The sequence below is a fragment of the Mixophyes fleayi genome, chromosome 1 (genome assembly GCF_038048845.1).
Source record: "Mixophyes fleayi isolate aMixFle1 chromosome 1, aMixFle1.hap1, whole genome shotgun sequence".
Classification (NCBI taxonomy): Eukaryota; Metazoa; Chordata; class Amphibia; order Anura; family Limnodynastidae; genus Mixophyes; species Mixophyes fleayi.
In genome coordinates, this window is record NC_134402.1 from 282024940 (window position 1) to 282043458 (window position 18519).

The following is an 18519-nucleotide window of genomic DNA, read 5'->3' on the forward strand; positions in this document are numbered from 1 at the left end:
ACTTCTTTTTGCTTTTAAAAATTCGAAAAATGCACTTAAATTTTTGCTTCTAAATGGCTCGTTGGTCTAGGGGTATGATTCTCGCTTAGGGTGCGAGAGGTCCTGGGTTCAAATCCCGGACGAGCCCATGACTCCTTGTCATTTTCATCTTATTGTTTTTAGTTGATTCAGTAAAGCTAGCCATTTCAAATTAGATTTTGTCAATTTCCGAAAATAGCTCTCATAACATTGTCCAAAACAAAATCCCTATGTATTAATGGGATGATTCTTTGTTAATGTTTCAAAAAGTCTCATGTGCCCAAACTGAATGAGACTATTCTTTGAAGGTACTTATGAATCTTGGCTTTATGATTTTCAAGTGAGTAAATTTAGTAAAATGTGACTCCTATAGTTACATTTTCAATGACTTGTACATTTCTTTTCTATAGAAGACAGTAGTGTTCCTAAATAAATCTATATTAACTTAAGATATGAATAAATAAAGTCTTTCGTTTGAGTGTCTTTATTATTTACAGATATGATACTATTAAAGAGTAGGTACTTTGTAGGTACTGTGTTTCTTGGCTTTCAAATTTTCAGATGTGAATGCTTAGAAAAATCTCAACATACACAATATGTTATATTAATAAAAACTTACACTTTCATAAGTGCATACTTCGTAAAAAAATCAACCATATGGAACCATATCAGATAAACAAATCTCTCCAACGTTGTTGACCTGGAGTGTATTTAAAGAACAGTCTCATTTTGACACAAAACACAGCTAAATCATGTTCTCTTGTGTTGCTTATTGGTCTAAAAACATTCTTCTCACATAGAGTGTGATAGATTCTCTGATTATTCCCCAGAAAAACCCAAACACTGTAGGCATCATATATAATAAAATTGCAATATTGAAATGGGTTTACATTGTAAAATGTCTAGTTAAAGGTAATATTTTCTATACTTTACAAGTTTCTTTTTGGCAGAATTACATTTTTAAAATAATTACTTCTTTTTGCTTTTAAAAATTCGAAAAATGCACTTAAATTTTTGCTTCTAAATGGCTTGTTGGTCTAGGGGTATGATTCTCGCTTAGGGTGCGAGAGGTTCCGGGTTCAAATCCTGGACGAGCCCATGACTCCTTGTCATTTTCATCTTATTGTTTTTAGTTGATTCAGTAAAGCTAGCCATTTCAAGTTAGATTTTGTCAATTTCCCAAAATAGCTCTCATAACATTGTCCAAAACAAAATCCCTATGTATTAATGGGATGATTCTTTGTTAATGTTTCAAAAAGTCTCATGTGCCCAAACTGAATGAGACTATTCTTTGCAGGTACTTATGAATCTTGGCTTTATGATTTTCAAGTGAGTAAATTTAGTAAAATGTGACTCCTATGGTTACATTTTCGATGACTTGTACATTTCTTTTCTATAGAAGACAGTAGTGTTCCTAAATAAATCTATATTAACTTAAGATATGAATAAATAAAGTCTTTCGTTTGAGTGTCTTTATTATTTACAGATATGATACTATTAAAGAGTAGGTACTTTGTAGGTACTGTGTTTCTTGGCTTTCAAACTTTCAGATGTGAATGCTTAGAAAAATCTCAACATCAACAATATGTTATATTAATAAAAACTTACACTTTCATAAGTGCATACTTCGTAAGAAAATCAACCATATGGAACCATATCAGATAAACAAATCTCTCCAACGTTGTTGACCTGGAGTGTATTTAAAGAACAGTCTCATTTTGACACAAAACACAGCTAAATCATGTTCTCTTGTGTTGCTTATTGGTCTAAAAACGTTCTTCTCCCATAGAGTGTGATAGATTCTCTGATTATTCCCCAGAAAAACCCAAACACTGTAGGCATCATATATAATAAAATTGCAATATTGAAATGGGTTTACATTGTAAAATATCTAGTTAAAGGTAATATTTTCTTTACTTTACAAGTTTCTTTTTGGCAGAATTACATTTTTAAAATAATTACTTCTTTTTGCTTTTAAAAATTCGAAAAATGCACTTAAATTTTTGCTTCTAAATGGCTCGTTGGTCTAGGGGTTTGATTCTCGCTTAGGGTGCGAGAGGTCCCGGGTTCAAATCCTGGACGAGCCCTTGACTCCTTGTCATTTTCATCTTATTGTTTTTAGTTGATTCAGTAAAGCTAGCCATTTCAAGTTAGATTTTGTCAATTTCCAAAAATAGCTCTCATAACATTGTCCAAAACAAAATCCCTATGTATTAATGGGATGATTCTTTGTTAATGTTTCAAAAAGTCTCATGTGCCCAAACTGAATGAGACTATTCTTTGCAGGTACTTATGAATCTTGGCTTTATGATTTTCAAGTGAGTAAATTTAGTAAAATGTGACTCCTATGGTTACATTTTCGATGACTTGTACATTTCTTTTCTATAGAAGACAGTAGTGTTCCTAAATAAATCTATATTAACTTAAGATATGAATAAATAAAGTCTTTCGTTTGAGTGTCTTTATTATTTACAGATATGATACTATTAAAGAGTAGGTACTTTGTAGGTACTGTGATTCTTGGCTTTCAAATTTTCAGATGTGAATGCTTAGAAAAATCTCAACATACACAATATGTTATATTAATAAAAACTTACACTTTCATAAGTGCATACTTCGTAAGAAAATCAACCATATGGAACCATATCAGATAAACAAATCTCTCCAACGTTGTTGACCTGGAGTGTATTTAAAGAACAGTCTCATTTTGACACAAAACACAGCTAAATCATGTTCTCTTGTGTTGCTTATTGGTCTAAAAACATTCTTCTCACATAGAGTGTGATAGATTCTCTGATTATTCCCCAGAAAAACCCAAACACTGTAGGCATCATATATAATAAAATTGCAATATTGAAATGGGTTTACATTGTAAAATGTCTAGTTAAAGGTAATATTTTCTATACTTTACAAGTTTCTTTTTGGCAGAATTACATTTTTAAAATAATTACTTCTTTTTGCTTTTAAAAATTCGAAAAATGCACTTAAATTGTTGCTTCTAAATGGCTTGTTGGTCTAGGGGTATGATTCTCGCTTAGGGTGCGAGAGGTCCCGGGTTCAAATCCTGGACGAGCCCATGACTCCTTGTCATTTTCATCTTATTGTTTTTAGTTGATTCAGTAAAGCTAGCCATTTCAAGTTAGATTTTGTCAATTTCCGAAAATAGCTCTCATAACATTGTCCAAAACAAAATCCCTATGTATTAATGGGATGATTCTTTGTTAATGTTTCAAAAAGTCTCATGTGCCCAAACTGAATGAGACTATTCTTTGCAGGTACTTATGAATCTTGGCTTTATGATTTTCAAGTGAGTAAATTTAGTAAAATGTGACTCCTATGGTTACATTTTCGATGACTTGTACATTTCTTTTCTATAGAAGACAGTAGTGTTCCTAAATAAATCTATATTAACTTAAGATATGAATAAATAAAGTCTTTCGTTTGAGTGTCTTTATTATTTACAGATATGATACTATTAAAGAGTAGGTACTTTGTAGGTACTGTGTTTCTTGGCTTTCAAATTTTCAGATGTGAATGCTTAGAAAAATCTCAACATACACAATATGTTATATTAATAAAAACTTACACTTTCATAAGTGCATACTTCGTAAGAAAATCAACCATATGGAACCATATCAGATAAACAAATCTCTCCAACGTTGTTGACCTGGAGTGTATTTAAAGAACAGTCTCATTTTGACACAAAACACAGCTAAATCATGTTCTCTTGTGTTGCTTATTGGTCTAAAAACATTCTTCTCACATAGAGTGTGATAGATTCTCTGATTATTCCCCAGAAAAACCCAAACACTGTAGGCATCATATATAATAAAATTGCAATATTGAAATGGGTTTACATTGTAAAATGTCTAGTTAAAGGTAATATTTTCTATACTTTACAAGTTTCTTTTTGTCAGAATTACTTTTTTAAAATAATTACTTCTTTTTGCTTTTAAAAATTCGAAAAACTCACTTAAATTTATGTTTCCGAATGGCTCGTTGGTCTAGGGGTATGATTCTCGCTTAGGGTGCAAGAGGTCCCGGGTTCAAATCCCGGACGAGCCCATGACTTATAGTCATTTTCATCTTATTGTTTTTAGTTGATTCAGTAAAGCTAGCCATTTCAAGTTAGATTTTGTGAATTTCCCAAAATAGCTCTCATAACATTGTCCAAAACAAAATCCCTATGTATTAATGGGATGATTCTTAGTTAATGTTTCAAAAAGTCTCATGTGCCCAAACTGAATGAGACTATTCTTTGCAGATACTTATGAATCTTGGCTTTATGATTTTCAAGTGAGTAAATTTAGTAAAATGTGACTCCTATGGTTACATTTTCAATGACTTGTACATTTCTTTTCTATAGAAGACAGTAGTGTTCCTAAATAAATCTATATTAACTTAAGTTGTGAATAAATAAAGTCTTTCTTTTGAGTGTCTTTATTATTTACAGATATAATACTAATAAAGAGTAGGTACTTTGTAGGTACTGTGATTCTTGGCTTTCAAATTTTCAGATGTGAATGCTTAGAAAAATCTCAACATCAACAATATGTTATATTAATAAAAACTTACACTTTCATAAGTGCATACTTCGTAAGAAAATCAACCATATGGAACCATATCAGATAAACAAATCTCTCCAACGTAGATGACCTGGAGTGTATTTAAAGAACAGTCTCATTTTGACACAAAACACAGCTAAATCATGTTCTCTTGTGTTGCTTATTGGTCTAAAAACGTACTTCTCCCATAGAGTGTGATAGATTCTCTGATTATTCCCCAGAAAAACCCAAATACTGTAGGCATCATATATAATAAAATTGCAATATTGAAATGGGTTAACATTGTAAAATGTCTAGTTAAAGGTAATATTTTCTATACTTTGCAATTTTCTTTTTGTCAGAATTAAATTTTTAAAATAATTACTTCTTTTTGCTTTTAAAAATTCGAAAAACTCACTTAAATTTATGCTTCTGAATGGCTAGTTGGTCTAGGGGTATGATTCTCGCTTAGGGTGCAAGAGGTCCTGGGTTCAAATCCCGGATGAGCCCATAACTACTTGTAATTTTCATCTTATTGTTTTTAGTTGATTCAGTAAAGCTAGCCATTTGAAGATAGATTTTGTCAATTTCCAAAAATAGCTCTCATAACATTGTCCAAAACAAAATCCCTATGTATTAATGGGATGATTCTTAGTTAATGTTTCAAAAAGTTTTATGTGCCCAAACTGAATGAGACTATTCTTTGCAGGTACTTATGAATCTTGGCTTTATGATTTTCAAGTGAGTAAATTTAGTAAAATGTGACTCCTATGGTTAAATTTTCAATGACTCGTACATTTCTTTTCTATAGAAGACAGAAGTGTTCCAAAATAAATCTATATTAACTTAAGTTGTGAATAAATAAAGTCTTTCTTTTGAGTGTCTTTATTATTTACAGATATGAAACTAATAAAGAGTAGGTACTTTGTAGGTACTGTGATTCTTGGCTTTCAAATTTTCAGATGTGAATGCTTAGAAAAATCTCAACATCAACAATATGTTATATTAATAAAAACTTACACTTTCATAAGTGCATACTTCGTAAGAAAATCAACCATATGGAACCATATCAGATAAACAAATCTCTCCAACGTAGATGACCTGGAGTGTATTTAAAGAACAGTCTCATTGTGACACAAAACACAGCTAAATCATGTTCTCTTGTGTTGCTTATTGGTCTAAAGACGTATTTCTCACATAGAGTGTGATAAATTCTCTGATTATTCCCCAGAAAAACCAAAACACTGTAGGCATCATATATAATAAAATTGCAATATTGAAATGGGTTTACATTGTAAAATGTCTAGTTAAAGGTAATATGTTCTATACATTACAATTTTCTTTTTGTCAGAATTAAATTTTTAAAATAATTACTTCTTTTTGCTTTTAAAAATTCGAAAAACACACTTAAATTTATGCTTCTGAATGGCTTGTTGGTCTAGAGGTATGATTCTCGCTTAGGGTGCGAGAGGTCCTGGGTTCAAATCCCGGACCAGCCCATGACATATAGTCATTTTCATCTTATTGTTTTTAGTTGATTCAGTAAAGCTAGCCATTTGAAGATAGATTTTGTCAATTTCCCAAAACAGCTCTCATAACATTGTCCAAAACAAAATCCCTATGTATTAATGGGATGATTCTTAGTTAATGTTTCAAAAAGTCTCATGTGCCATAACTGAATGAGACTATTCTTTGCAGGTACTTATGAATCTTGGCTTTATGATTTTCAAGTGAGTAAATTTAGTAAAATGTGACTCCTATGGTTAAATTTTCAATGACTTGTACATTTCTTTTCTATAGAAGACAGAAGTGTTCCAAAATAAATCTATATTAACTTAAGTTGTGAATAAATAAAGTCTTTCTTTTGAGTGTCTTTATTATTTACAGATATGATACTAATAAAGATTAGGTACTTTGTAGGTACTGTGATTCTTGGCTTTCAAATTTTCAGATGTGAATGCTTAGAAAAATCTCAACATCAACAATATGTTATATTAATAAAAACTTTCACTTTCATAAGTGCATACTTCGTAAGAAAATCAACCATATGGAACCATATCAGATAAACAAATCTCTCCAACGTAGATGACCTGGAGTGTATTTAAAGACCAGTCTCATTTTGACACAAAACACAGCTAAATCATGTTCTCTTGTGTTGCTTATTGGTCTAAAAACGTACTTCTCACATAGAGTGTGATAGATTCTCTGATTATTCCCCAGAAAAATCCAAACACTGTAGGCATCATATATAATAAAATTGCAATATTGAAATGGGTTTACATTGTAAAAGGTCTAGTTAAAGGTAATATTTTCTATACTTTGCAATTTTCTTTTTGTCAGAATTACATTTTTAAAATAATTACTTCTTTTTGCTTTTAAAAATTCGAAAAACTCACTTAAATTTATGTTTCCGAATGGCTCGTTGGTCTAGGGGTATGATTCTCGCTTAGGGTGCGAGAGGTCCCGGGTTCAAATCCCGGACAAGCCCATGACTTATAGTCATTTTCATCTTATTGTTTTTAGTTGATTCAGTAAAGCTAGCCATTTGAAGATAGATTTTGTGAATTTCCCAAAATAGCTCTCATAACATTGTCCAAAACAAAATCCCTTTGTATTAATGGGATGATTCTTAGTTAATGTTTCAAAAAGTCTCATGTGCCCAAACTGAATGAGACTATTCTTTCAAGGTACTTATGAATCTTGGCTTTATGATTTTCAAGTGAGTAAATTTAGTAAAATGTGACTCCTATAGTTACATTTTCAATGACTTGTACATTTCTTTTCTATAGAAGACAGAAGTGTTCCAAAAATAAATCTATATTAACTTAAGATATGAATAAATAAAGTCTTTCATTTGAGTGTCTTTATTATTTACAGATATGATACTAATAAAGAGTAGGTACTTTGTAGGTACTGTGATTCTTGGCTTTCAAATTTTCAGATGTGAATGCTTAGAAAAATCTCAACATCAACAATATGTTATATTAATAAAAACTTTCACTTTCATAAGTGCATACTTCGTAAGAAAATCAACCCTATTGAACCATATCAGATAAACAAATCTCTCCAACGTAGATGACCTGGAGTGTATTTAAAGACCAGTCTCATTTTGACACAAAACACAGCTAAATCATGTTCTCTTGTGTTGCTTATTGGTCTAAAAACGTACTTCTCACATAGAGTGTGATAGATTCTCTGATTATTCCCCAGAAAAATCCAAACACTGTAGGCATCATATATAATAAAATTGCAATATTGAAATGGGTTTACATTGTAAAATGTCTAGTTAAAGGTAATATTTTCTATACTTTGCAATTTTCTTTATGTCAGAATTACATTTTTAAAATAATTACTTCTTGTTGCTTTTAAAAATTCGAAAAACTCACTTAAATTTATGTTTCCGAATGGCTCGTTGGTCTAGGGGTATGATTCTCGCTTAGGGTGCGAGAGGTCCCGGGTTGAAATCCCGGACGAGCCCATGACTTATAGTCATTTTCATCTTATTGTTTTTAGTTGATTCAGTAAAGCTAGCCATTTCAAGATAGATTTTGTGAATTTCCCAAAATAGCTCTCATAACATTGTCCAAAACAAAATCCCTATGTATTAATGGGATGATTCTTAGTTAATGTTTCAAAAAGTCTCATGTGCCCAAACTGAATGAGACTATTCTTTGCAGATACTTATGAATCTTGGCTTTATGATTTTCAAGTGAGTAAATTTAGTAAAATGTGACTCCTATGGTTACATTTTCAATGACTCGTACATTTCTTTTCTATAGAAGACAGAAGTGTTCCAAAATAAATCTATATTAACTTAAGATATGAATAAATAAAGTCTTTCTTTTGAGTGTCTTTATTATTTACAGATATGATACTAATAAAGATTAGGTACTTTGTAGGTACTTTGATTCTTGGCTTTCAAATTTTCAGATGTGAATGCTTAGAAAAATCTCAACATCAACAATATGTTATATTAATAAAAACTTACACTTTCATAAGTGCATACTTCGTAAGAAAATCAACCATATGGAACCATATCAGATAAACAAATCTCTCCAACGTAGATGACCTGGAGTGTATTTAAAGAACAGTCTCATTTTGACACAAAACACAGCTAAATCATGTTCTCTTGTGTTGCTTATTGGTCTAAAAACGTACTTCTCCCATAGAGTGTGATAGGTTCTCTGATTATTCCCCAGAAAAATCCAAATACTGTAGGCATCATATATAATAAAATTGCAATATTGAAATGGGTTAACATTGTAAAATGTCTAGTTAAAGGTAATATTTTCTATAATTTGCAATTTTCTTTTTGTCAGAATTAAATTTTTAAAATAATTACTTCTTTTTGCTTTTAAAAATTCGAAAAACTCACTTAAATTTATGCTTCTGAATGGCTCGTTGGTCTAGGGGTATGATTCTCGCTTAGGGTGCAAGAGGTCCCGGGTTCAAATCCCGGACGAGCCCACGACTACTTGTAATTTTCATCTTATTGTTTTTAGTTGATTCAGTAAAGCTAGCCATTTGAAGATAGATTTTGTCAATTTCCCAAAATAGCTCTCATAACATTGTCCAAAACAAAATCCCTATGTATTAATGGGATGATTCTTAGTTAATGTTTCAAAAAGTTTTATGTGCCCAAACTGAATGAGACTATTCTTTGCAGGTACTTATGAATCTTGGCTTTATGATTTTCAAGTGAGTAAATTTAGTAAAATGTGACTCCTATGGTTACATTTTCAATGACTCGTACATTTCTTTTCTATAGAAGACAGAAGTGTTCCAAAATAAATCTATATTAACTTAAGTTGTGAATAAATAAAGTCTTTCTTTTGAGTGTCTTTATTATTTACAGATATGAAACTAATAAAGAGTAGGTACTTTGTAGGTACTGTGATTCTTGGCTTTCAAATTTTCAGATGTGAATGCTTAGAAAAATCTCAACATCAACAATATGTTATATTAATAAAAACTTACACTTTCATAAGTGCATACTTCGTAAGAAAATCAACCATATGGAACCATATCAGATAAACAAATCTCTCCAACGTAGATGACCTGGAGTGTATTTAAAGAACAGTCTCATTGTGACACAAAACACAGCTAAATCATGTTCTCTTGTGTTGCTTATTGGTCTAAAGACGTATTTCTCACATAGAGTGTGATAAATTCTCTGATTATTCCCCAGAAAAACCCAAACACTGTAGGCATCATATATAATAAAATTGCAATATTGAAATGGGTTTACATTGTAAAATGTCTAGTTAAAGGTAATATGTTCTATACATTACAATTTTCTTTTTGTCAGAATTAAATTTTTAAAATAATTACTTCTTTTTGCTTTTAAAAATTCGAAAAACACACTTAAATTTATGCTTCTGAATGGCTTGTTGGTCTAGAGGTATGAGTCTCTAACATTTCAAGTTAGATTTTGTCAATTTCCAAAAATAGCTCTCATAACATTGTCCAAAACAAAATCCCTATGTATTAATGGGATGATTCTTTGTTAATGTTTCAAAAAGTCTCATGTGCCCAAACTGAATGAGACTATTCTTTGCAGGTACTTATGAATCTTGGCTTTATGATTTTCAAGTGAGTAAATTTAGTAAAATGTGACTCCTATGGTTACATTTTCGATGACTTGTACATTTCTTTTCTATAGAAGACAGTAGTGTTCCTAAATAAATCTATATTAACTTAAGATATGAATAAATAAAGTCTTTCGTTTGAGTGTCTTTATTATTTACAGATATGATACTATTAAAGAGTAGGTACTTTGTAGGTACTGTGTTTCTTGGCTTTCAAATTTTCAGATGTGAATGCTTAGAAAAATCTCAACATACACAATATGTTATATTAATAAAAACTTACACTTTCATAAGTGCATACTTCGTAAGAAAATCAACCATATGGAACCATATCAGATAAACAAATCTCTCCAACGTTGTTGACCTGGAGTGTATTTAAAGAACAGTCTCATTTTGACACAAAACACAGCTAAATCATGTTCTCTTGTGTTGCTTATTGGTCTAAAAACATTCTTCTCACATAGAGTGTGATAGATTCTCTGATTATTCCCCAGAAAAACCCAAACACTGTAGGCATCATATATAATAAAATTGCAATATTGAAATGGGTTTACATTGTAAAATGTCTAGTTAAAGGTAATATTTTCTTTACTTTACAAGTTTCTTTTTGGCAGAATTACATTTTTAAAATAATTACTTCTTTTTGCTTTTAAAAATTCGAAAAATGCACTTAAATTTTTGCTTCTAAATGGCTCGTTGGTCTAGGGGTATGATTCTCGCTTAGGGTGCGAGAGGTCCCGGGTTCAAATCCTGGACGAGCCCATGACTCCTTGTCATTTTCATCTTATTGTTTTTAGTTGATTCAGTAAAGCTAGCCATTTCAAGTTCGATTTTGTCAATTTCCAAAAATAGCTCTCATAACATTGTCCAAAACAAAATCCCTATGTATTAATGGGATGATTCTTAGTTAATGTTTCAAAAAGTCTCATGTGCCCAAACTGAATGAGACTATTCTTTGCAGATACTTATGAATCTTGGCTTTATGATTTTCAAGTGAGTAAATTTAGTAAAATGTGACTCCTATGGTTACATTTTCAATGACTTGTACATTTCTTTTCTATAGAAGACAGTAGTGTTCCTAAATAAATCTATATTAACTTAAGTTGTGAATAAATAAAGTCTTTCTTTTGAGTGTCTTTATTATTTACAGATATGATACTAATAAAGAGTAGGTACTTTGTAGGTACTGTGATTCTTGGCTTTCAAATTTTCAGATGTGAATGCTTAGAAAAATCTCAACATCAACAATATGTTATATTAATAAAAACTTACACTTTCATAAGTGCATACTTCGTAAGAAAATCAACCATATGGAACCATATCAGATAAACAAATCTCTCCAACGTAGATGACCTGGAGTGTATTTAAAGAACAGTCTCATTTTGACACAAAACACAGCTAAATCATGTTCTCTTGTGTTGCTTATTGGTCTAAAAACGTACTTCTCCCATAGAGTGTGATAGATTCTCTGATTATTCCCCAGAAAAACCCAAATACTGTAGGCATCATATATAATAAAATTGCAATATTGAAATGGGTTAACATTGTAAAATGTCTAGTTAAAGGTAATATTTTCTATACTTTGCAATTTTCTTTTTGTCAGAATTAAATTTTTAAAATAATTACTTCTTTTTGCTTTTAAAAATTCGAAAAACTCACTTAAATTTATGCTTCTGAATGGCTAGTTGGTCTAGGGGTATGATTCTCGCTTAGGGTGCAAGAGGTCCTGGGTTCAAATCCCGGATGAGCCCATAACTACTTGTAATTTTCATCTTATTGTTTTTAGTTGATTCAGTAAAGCTAGCCATTTGAAGATAGATTTTGTCAATTTCCCAAAATAGCTCTCATAACATTGTCCAAAACAAAATCCCTATGTATTAATGGGATGATTCTTAGTTAATGTTTCAAAAAGTTTTATGTGCCCAAACTGAATGAGACTATTCTTTGCAGGTACTTATGAATCTTGGCTTTATGATTTTCAAGTGAGTAAATTTAGTAAAATGTGACTCCTATGGTTAAATTTTCAATGACTCGTACATTTCTTTTCTATAGAAGACAGAAGTGTTCCAAAATAAATCTATATTAACTTAAGTTGTGAATAAATAAAGTCTTTCTTTTGAGTGTCTTTATTATTTACAGATATGAAACTAATAAAGAGTAGGTACTTTGTAGGTACTGTGATTCTTGGCTTTCAAATTTTCAGATGTGAATGCTTAGAAAAATCTCAACATCAACAATATGTTATATTAATAAAAACTTACACTTTCATAAGTGCATACTTCGTAAGAAAATCAACCATATGGAACCATATCAGATAAACAAATCTCTCCAACGTAGATGACCTGGAGTGTATTTAAAGAACAGTCTCATTGTGACACAAAACACAGCTAAATCATGTTCTCTTGTGTTGCTTATTGGTCTAAAGACGTACTTCTCACATAGAGTGTGATAAATTCTCTGATTATTCCCCAGAAAAACCAAAACACTGTAGGCATCATATATAATAAAATTGCAATATTGAAATGGGTTTACATTGTAAAATGTCTAGTTAAAGGTAATATGTTCTATACATTACAATTTTCTTTTTGTCAGAATTAAATTTTTAAAATAATTACTTCTTTTTGCTTTTAAAAATTCGAAAAACACACTTAAATTTATGCTTCTGAATGGCTTGTTGGTCTAGAGGTATGATTCTCGCTTAGGGTGCGAGAGGTCCTGGGTTCAAATCCCGGACCAGCCCATGACTTATAGTCATTTTCATCTTATTGTTTTTAGTTGATTCAGTAAAGCTAGCCATTTGAAGATAGATTTTGTCAATTTCCCAAAACAGCTCTCATAACATTGTCCAAAACAAAATCCCTATGTATTAATGGGATGATTCTTAGTTAATGTTTCAAAAAGTCTCATGTGCCCAAACTGAATGAGACTATTCTTTGAAGGTACTTATGAATCTTGGCTTTATGATTTTCAAGTGAGTAAATTTAGTAAAATGTGACTCCTATGGTTAAATTTTCAATGACTTGTACATTTCTTTTCTATAGAAGACAGAAGTGTTCCAAAATAAATCTATATTAACTTAAGTTGTGAATAAATAAAGTCTTTCTTTTGAGTGTCTTTATTATTTACAGATATGATACTAATAAAGATTAGGTACTTTGTAGGTACTGTGATTCTTGGCTTTCAAATTTTCAGATGTGAATGCTTAGAAAAATCTCAACATCAACAATATGTTATATTAATAAAAACTTTCACTTTCATAAGTGCATACTTCGTAAGAAAATCAACCATATGGAACCATATCAGATAAACAAATCTCTCCAACGTAGATGACCTGGAGTGTATTTAAAGACCAGTCTCATTTTGACACAAAACACAGCTAAATCATGTTCTCTTGTGTTGCTTATTGGTCTAAAAACGTACTTCTCACATAGAGTGTGATAGATTCTCTGATTATTCCCCAGAAAAATCCAAACACTGTAGGCATCATATATAATAAAATTGCAATATTGAAATGGGTTTACATTGTAAAATGTCTAGTTAAAGGTAATATTTTCTATACTTTGCAATTTTCTTTATGTCAGAATTACATTTTTAAAATAATTACTTCTTGTTGCTTTTAAAAATTCGAAAAACTCACTTAAATTTATGTTTCCGAATGGCTCGTTGGTCTAGGGGTATGATTCTCGCTTAGGGTGCGAGAGGTCCCGGGTTGAAATCCCGGACGAGCCCATGACTTATAGTCATTTTCATCTTATTGTTTTTAGTTGATTCAGTAAAGCTAGCCATTTCAAGATAGATTTTGTGAATTTCCCAAAATAGCTCTCATAACATTGTCCAAAACAAAATCCCTATGTATTAATGGGATGATTCTTAGTTAATGTTTCAAAAAGTCTCATGTGCCCAAACTGAATGAGACTATTCTTTGCAGATACTTATGAATCTTGGCTTTATGATTTTCAAGTGAGTAAATTTAGTAAAATGTGACTCCTATGGTTACATTTTCAATGACTCGTACATTTCTTTTCTATAGAAGACAGAAGTGTTCCAAAATAAATCTATATTAACTTAAGATATGAATAAATAAAGTCTTTCTTTTGAGTGTCTTTATTATTTACAGATATGATACTAATAAAGATTAGGTACTTTGTAGGTACTTTGATTCTTGGCTTTCAAATTTTCAGATGTGAATGCTTAGAAAAATCTCAACATCAACAATATGTTATATTAATAAAAACTTACACTTTCATAAGTGCATACTTCGTAAGAAAATCAACCATATGGAACCATATCAGATAAACAAATCTCTCCAACGTAGATGACCTGGAGTGTATTTAAAGAACAGTCTCATTTTGACACAAAACACAGCTAAATCATGTTCTCTTGTGTTGCTTATTGGTCTAAAAACGTACTTCTCCCATAGAGTGTGATAGATTCTCTGATTATTCCCCAGAAAAATCCAAATACTGTAGGCATCATATATAATAAAATTGCAATATTGAAATGGGTTAACATTGTAAAATGTCTAGTTAAAGGTAATATTTTCTATAATTTGCAATTTTCTTTTTGTCAGAATTAAATTTTTAAAATAATTACTTCTTTTTGCTTTTAAAAATTCGAAAAACTCACTTAAATCTATGCTTCTGAATGGCTCGTTGGTCTAGGGGTATGATTCTCGCTTAGGGTGCAAGAGGTCCCGGGTTCAAATCCCGGACGAGCCCACGACTACTTGTAATTTTCATCTTATTGTTTTTAGTTGATTCAGTAAAGCTAGCCATTTGAAGATAGATTTTGTCAATTTCCCAAAATAGCTCTCATAACATTGTCCAAAACAAAATCCCTATGTATTAATGGGATGATTCTTAGTTAATGTTTCAAAAAGTTTTATGTGCCCAAACTGAATGAGACTATTCTTTGCAGGTACTTATGAATCTTGGCTTTATGATTTTCAAGTGAGTAAATTTAGTAAAATGTGACTCCTATGGTTAAATTTTCAATGACTCGTACATTTCTTTTCTATAGAAGACAGAAGTGTTCCAAAATAAATCTATATTAACTTAAGTTGTGAATAAATAAAGTCTTTCTTTTGAGTGTCTTTATTATTTACAGATATGAAACTAATAAAGAGTAGGTACTTTGTAGGTACTGTGATTCTTGGCTTTCAAATTTTCAGATGTGAATGCTTAGAAAAATCTCAACATCAACAATATGTTATATTAATAAAAACTTACACTTTCATAAGTGCATACTTCGTAAGAAAATCAACCATATGGAACCATATCAGATAAACAAATCTCTCCAACGTAGATGACCTGGAGTGTATTTAAAGAACAGTCTCATTGTGACACAAAACACAGCTAAATCATGTTCTCTTGTGTTGCTTATTGGTCTAAAGACGTATTTCTCACATAGAGTGTGATAAATTCTCTGATTATTCCCCAGAAAAACCCAAACACTGTAGGCATCATATATAATAAAATTGCAATATTGAAATGGGTTTACATTGTAAAATGTCTAGTTAAAGGTAATATGTTCTATACATTACAATTTTCTTTTTGTCAGAATTAAATTTTTAAAATAATTACTTCTTTTTGCTTTTAAAAATTCGAAAAACACACTTAAATTTATGCTTCCGAATGGCTTGTTGGTCTAGAGGTATGAGTCTTGCTTAGGGTGCAAGAGGTCCTGGGTTCAAATCCCGGACAAGCCTATGACTTATAGTCATTTTCATCTTATTGTTTTTAGTTGATTCAGTAAAGCTAGCCATTTGAAGATAGATTTTGTCAATTTCCCAAAACAGCTCTCATAACATTGTCCAAAACAAAATCCCTATGTATTAATGGGATGATTCTTAGTTAATGTTTCAAAAAGTCTCATGTGCCCAAACTGAATGAGACTATTCTTTGAAGGTACTTATGAATCTTGGCTTTATGATTTTCAAGTGAGTAAATTTAGTAAAATGTGACTCCTATGGTTAATTTTCAATGACTTGTACATTTCTTTTCTATAGAAGACAGAAGTGTTCCAAAATAAATCTATATTAACTTAAGTTGTGAATAAATAAAGTCTTTCTTTTGAGTGTCTTTATTATTTACAGATATGATACTAATAAAGATTAGGTACTTTGTAGGTACTGTGATTCTTGGCTTTCAAATTTTCAGATGTGAATGCTTAGAAAAATCTCAACATCAACAATATGTTATATTAATAAAAACTTACACTTTCATAAGTGCATACTTCGTAAGAAAATCAACCATATGGAACCATATCAGATAAACAAATCTCTCCAACGTAGATGACCTGGAGTGTATTTAAAGACCAGTCTCATTTTGACACAAAACACAGCTAAATCATGTTCTCTTGTGTTGCTTATTGGTCTAAAAACGTACTTCTCACATAGAGTGTAATAGATTCTCTGATTATTCCCCAGAAAAATCCAAACACTGTAGGCATCATATATAATAAAATTGCAATATTGAAATGGGTTTACATTGTAAAAGGTCTAGTTAAAGGTAATATTTTCTATACTTTGCAATTTTCTTTTTGTCAGAATTACATTTTTAAAATTATTACTTCTTTTTGCTTTTAAAAATTCGAAAAACTCACTTAAATTTATGTTTCCGAATGGCTCGTTGGTCTAGGGGTATGATTCTCGCTTAGGGTGCGAGAGGTCCCGGGTTCAAATCCCGGACGAGCCCATGACTTATAGTCATTTTCATCTTATTGTTTTTAGTTGATTCAGTAAAGCTAGCCATTTGAAGATAGATTTTGTGAATTTGCCAAAATAGCTCTCATAACATTGTCCAAAACAAAATCCCTATGTATTAATGGGATGATTCTTAGTTAATGTTTCAAAAAGTCTCATGTGCCCAAACTGAATGAGACTATTCTTTGAAGGTACTTATGAATCTTGGCTTTATGATTTTCAAGTGAGTAAATTTAGTAAAATGTGACTCCTATAGTTACATTTTCAATGACTTGTACATTTCTTTTCTATAGAATACAGTAGTGTTCCTAAATAAATCTATATTAACTTAAGATATGAATAAATAAAGTCTTTCATTTGAGGGTCTTTATTATTTACAGATATGATACTAATAAAGAGTAGGTACTTTGTAGGTACTGTGATTCTTGGCTTTCAAATTTTCAGATGTGAATGCTTAGAAAAATCTCAACATCAACAATATGTTATATTAATAAAAACTTACACTTTCATAAGTACATACTTCGTAAGAAAATCAACCCTATTGAACCATATCAGATAAACAAATCTCTCCAACGTAGATGACCTGGAGTGTGTTTAAAGACCAGTCTCATTTTGACACAAAACACAGCTAAATCATGTTCTCTTGTGTTGCTTATTGGTCTAAAAACGTACTTCTCACATAGAGTGTGATAGATTCTCTGATTATTCCCCAGAAAAATCCAAACACTGTAGGCATCATATATAATAAAATTGCAATATTGAAATGGGTTTACATTGTAAAATGTCTAGTTAAAGGTAATATTTTCTATACTTTGCAATTTTCTTTTTGTCAGAATTAAATTTTTAAAATAATTACTTCTTTTTGCTTTTAAAAATTCGAAAAACTCACTTAAATTTATGTTTCCGAATAGCTCGTTGGTCTAGGGGTATGATTCTCGCTTAGGGTGCGAGAGGTCCCGGGTTCAAATCCCGGACGAGCCCATGACTTATAGTCATTTTCATCTTATTGTTTTTAGTTGATTCAGTAAAGCTAGCCATTTGAAGATAGATTTTGTGAATTTCCCAAAATAGCTCTCATAACATTGTCCAAAACAAAATCCCTATGTATTAATGGGATGATTCTTAGTTAATGTTTCAAAAAGTCTCATGTGCCCAAACTGAATGAGACTATTCTTTGCAGGTACTTATGAATCTTGGCTTTATGATTTTCAAGTGAGTAAATTTAGTAAAATGTGACTCCTATGGTTACATTTTCGATGACTTGTACATTTCCTTTCTATAGAAGACAGTAGTGTTCCTAAATAAATCTATATTAACTTAAGTTGTGAATAAATAAAGTCTTTCTTTTGAGTGTCTTTATTATTTACAGATATGATACTAATAAAGAGTAGGTACTTTGTAGGTACTGTGATTCTTGGCTTTTAAATTTTCAGATGTGAATGCTTAGAAAAATCTCAACATCAACAATATGTTATATTAATAAAAACTTACACTTTCATAAGTGCATACTTCGTAAGAAAATCAACCATATGGAACCATATCAGATAAACAAATCTCTCCAACGTAGATGACCTGGAGTGTATTTAAAGAACAGTCTCATTGTGACAGAAAACACAGCTAAATCATGTTCTCTTGTGTTGCTTATTGGTATAAAGATGTATTTCTC

The 18519-nt window shown here is 30.9% G+C and overlaps 13 non-coding genes across 13 annotated transcripts; all 13 read left to right on the top strand.

Annotated features, from left to right (window-relative positions):
* The first annotated feature begins 55 nt into the window (after positions 1-55).
* TRNAP-AGG (transfer RNA proline (anticodon AGG)) lies at positions 56-127 on the top strand. The gene has a single exon. It is a non-coding gene; the product is annotated as a tRNA-Pro (tRNA).
* A 1906-nt stretch (positions 128-2033) lies between these two features.
* On the top strand, positions 2034-2105 carry TRNAP-AGG (transfer RNA proline (anticodon AGG)). The gene has a single exon. It is a non-coding gene; the product is annotated as a tRNA-Pro (tRNA).
* A 917-nt stretch (positions 2106-3022) lies between these two features.
* TRNAP-AGG (transfer RNA proline (anticodon AGG)) lies at positions 3023-3094 on the top strand. Its single transcript has one exon. It is a non-coding gene; the product is annotated as a tRNA-Pro (tRNA).
* Positions 3095-4011: 917 nt separating this feature from the next.
* TRNAP-AGG (transfer RNA proline (anticodon AGG)) lies at positions 4012-4083 on the top strand. The gene has a single exon. It is a non-coding gene; the product is annotated as a tRNA-Pro (tRNA).
* Positions 4084-6978: 2895 nt separating this feature from the next.
* Positions 6979-7050, top strand: TRNAP-AGG (transfer RNA proline (anticodon AGG)). Its single transcript has one exon. It is a non-coding gene; the product is annotated as a tRNA-Pro (tRNA).
* Positions 7051-7968: 918 nt separating this feature from the next.
* TRNAP-AGG (transfer RNA proline (anticodon AGG)) lies at positions 7969-8040 on the top strand. Its single transcript has one exon. It is a non-coding gene; the product is annotated as a tRNA-Pro (tRNA).
* Positions 8041-8957: 917 nt separating this feature from the next.
* Positions 8958-9029, top strand: TRNAP-AGG (transfer RNA proline (anticodon AGG)). The gene has a single exon. It is a non-coding gene; the product is annotated as a tRNA-Pro (tRNA).
* Positions 9030-10840: 1811 nt separating this feature from the next.
* TRNAP-AGG (transfer RNA proline (anticodon AGG)) lies at positions 10841-10912 on the top strand. The gene has a single exon. It is a non-coding gene; the product is annotated as a tRNA-Pro (tRNA).
* Positions 10913-13807: 2895 nt separating this feature from the next.
* TRNAP-AGG (transfer RNA proline (anticodon AGG)) lies at positions 13808-13879 on the top strand. The gene has a single exon. It is a non-coding gene; the product is annotated as a tRNA-Pro (tRNA).
* A 917-nt stretch (positions 13880-14796) lies between these two features.
* On the top strand, positions 14797-14868 carry TRNAP-AGG (transfer RNA proline (anticodon AGG)). The gene has a single exon. It is a non-coding gene; the product is annotated as a tRNA-Pro (tRNA).
* Positions 14869-15785: 917 nt separating this feature from the next.
* On the top strand, positions 15786-15857 carry TRNAP-AGG (transfer RNA proline (anticodon AGG)). Its single transcript has one exon. It is a non-coding gene; the product is annotated as a tRNA-Pro (tRNA).
* A 916-nt stretch (positions 15858-16773) lies between these two features.
* Positions 16774-16845, top strand: TRNAP-AGG (transfer RNA proline (anticodon AGG)). Its single transcript has one exon. It is a non-coding gene; the product is annotated as a tRNA-Pro (tRNA).
* Positions 16846-17762: 917 nt separating this feature from the next.
* On the top strand, positions 17763-17834 carry TRNAP-AGG (transfer RNA proline (anticodon AGG)). Its single transcript has one exon. It is a non-coding gene; the product is annotated as a tRNA-Pro (tRNA).
* Positions 17835-18519: the final 685 nt, after the last annotated feature.